The sequence below is a fragment of the Prunus dulcis genome, chromosome 7 (genome assembly GCF_902201215.1).
Source record: "Prunus dulcis chromosome 7, ALMONDv2, whole genome shotgun sequence".
Lineage (NCBI taxonomy): Eukaryota > Viridiplantae > Streptophyta > Magnoliopsida > Rosales > Rosaceae > Prunus > Prunus dulcis.
The window spans coordinates 5,862,297-5,865,186 of NC_047656.1; positions in this window are offsets into that span (position 1 = coordinate 5,862,297).

The following is a 2,890-nucleotide window of genomic DNA, read 5'->3' on the forward strand; positions in this document are numbered from 1 at the left end:
CGGACTTTGAAGTTAAGAGATTTTGTAATACCTGGGAGTTTGATTGTGATGCTTTTTCAGCCATTTCTGAAGCTTCTTCGTTTGATTTGGGATGGTCTTCTGTGCTTTTTGCATCTTGAGTGTTTGTTTCTGTCATTGTTGGCCCTTTCGTTGGTTACCTGTATTAAACGTCGTACTCTTGCATTAGTTAGCAGAATCTTAAGATGAAAGTAGAAAGTGAGTTTGGGTTTTTGGGATTGTACCTTATGTCGATGTTTATGGTTGAAATTTTCTTCCTTTTTCCCTGGGTTGTCCTTGTGCTCAGTTGCTTTTTTCCTGGGTTTTGTAGTGTCGATTTTGAAGACTTGTGGCTATGGCAGAATGTAACTTCGATTCGCCGGCTTTCTCGTAATGGAGTTTGTCTCCTGTCTGGTGGTTATGGAGGTTTTCGCCTGCTTTTGGAGTTGGTGTCGCAGAGATCGGGGTTAGAGGTGAGTGGGTTTTCGGCTTTTGGGTGCCTGCATGTACTGTTGTTTATCTGGGCTTAGATTTTTTTTGTCTTTCAATGGGCTTAGTTAAATTGGGCTTTATTGGCTTGTTGAGTTTTCTGGGCTTTTTTTTTTATGAGACTTTTTAGTTTATTTAGTTTATTTGCTTGATTTGTTTTGGGCTTTATTTCGTTTCTGAACTTGATTTTCTGAAGTTGGGCTGGGCTTTTTGAAAGTCACTGTTAATACGCATTTTGAACATTGTTAATGCGCAGTTTGAAATTTAGAAGAAGCTACACAGTAACAATTTTTTACATTTGAATCTCACTACACAGTAACTATTAGACATTTGAAAGTTAAGAAGCAGCAAAAGATTTTGTTTAGAAGCTACATATTAACACTTTGACATTTGGAAGTTAGAAGCCGGACATTTACTATTTTATAGTTCTAAAATTTGTGAAATCCATGCTTTCATCCTTCATTCCCTTTTGTGAAATACCAACTTTTTTCACTTTCCATTGTCTTCAATAAAACTTCTTTTCTCATTTCCCACACATGCGCTGTACTCAAGCTTTCTTCAATTTGTTTTCCTTGTGACAACTGCTGGATGTAGTACATGACAAATACTCCACAATCGTTTCTGCAAATTCAGACATATGTATATGTAACATTTAGTGAATCATAGTTTAATTTGAATTGGGGGAAGAAAAGTGTTATTGTGACACTTACGACTTTTGGGGTTGTTGGGCGCATTCCCTGTCCTCCTTGAAGTTGAATTTTGTGGGATCATGTTTCATCAGATATTGTATTGTTTGAGCAATTGCTGGTGTAACTTTCAGGTTCGGAAGAAGTTTTGCAATCTCGTCGGTGAATTCTTCATTGTAGACGGGCTTCTTGAACTCAAGAAGTGTGAAGCTGTTTTTTTCTAAAATTGATGGAGCACATTCCTTGACACTATTGAGGAAGACATTTGATGCGTCTGCCTGCATTTTAGGCAAGTATGTTGTTAGCTTCACTGATTAAATGTTTTGTTCATGCATTGTATTAACAGTTCATATTAGGAGTCTGTCTTACCAAAATTATTGCTTTTTTGTTGTAGTATTCAACGGTTTGCTCAGTTTCCCCCCTCAATGAGTTGTAGTGCGTCCATTGCGATGAATTGGTGTCAAAGAAAAGCAGGGGGTGGTGTCCGCCATCCGTTATTGGTATGAACACCTTTGAAGTCTTCCCTATGCATTCAAGGAGTTTGACAAAATATTCATCGAATGCTCTTGGGTGCATTTTACCTGTGAGATACCTCTGCAAGATTAATAGTTTCGGCATTAGAGAGAATGTGAAAAATATAGGAAGATGAATAATTTGTGATTTTTACTAGAAGTAACGGGATAGGTATGATCTTTACGTATGCGTAGCACGTGATGTATGCATTCTGTTGTCTTGCAGGATCCTTCTTTTCATCATCATGAAGTATCTCGGCATACGCATCTATGATTTGTCCATAAATTTCAGTATCTCTTAATAAGCTTTGTATGTCATCTTTGAACAAAATGCTTGTCCCTTGCCAAAAAGCAGTGCTGTAACAGTATTTGTAGTTAGAAAAAATGTCAATAAATTGAAAGAACTGTTCAATAGAGTTCCAGTATAGCGTAATAATACTGCTTGTTTCCTTAAAAAAAACCTTTTCCTAATGCATGCCTACCATGTAAAGTTCCAGTATAGGGTAATAACACTGCTTGTATCCTATGAAATCCTATATCTAATGCATGCCTACCATTGTAAAGTTCCAGTATAGGGTAATAACACTGCTTGTATCCTATGAAATCCTATAACTAATGCATGTCTAACCACTGTAAAGTTCCAGTATAGGGTAATAACACCGCCATATTACTCTGAAATCCTATAACTAATGCATGTCTACCCCCTGTAAAGTTCCAGTATAGGGTAATAACACTGCCATATTACTCTGAAATCCTATAACTAATGCATGTCTACCCCCTGTAAAGTTCCAGTATAGGGTAATAACACAATGAAATCCTATTTTCTAGTGCATGTTCAATAATAGCATCTTGCATTGAAAATGAATGAAACACATTGCCTTACCCATCAATTGAACTTTTCCAGTAATTTCTCAGCTTTTCTTGTGAGAGTTCATCCAGCATGTTGTAGACCTGATATGTATTCCATTGCAGGAATGAACCTTTGGCCCTCTTCTTTGATTTGGCTGGTTCTTGAGGTTTTTTTGCAGGCTTTCTCTTTTGTGCTCTTGTCTCTGCTTCAGGGAATGAGGAATCTGGTTTTCTTGATTTTATCTTTTTTGCTTCACCTTCTTTCTCTTCTAATTTATCTTCTTCACTCTGCAGTTCTTGCGCTAATTTTTGATCCCTCAATAGGGCAATAACAGCTTCCTTTTCATTAATAATTTC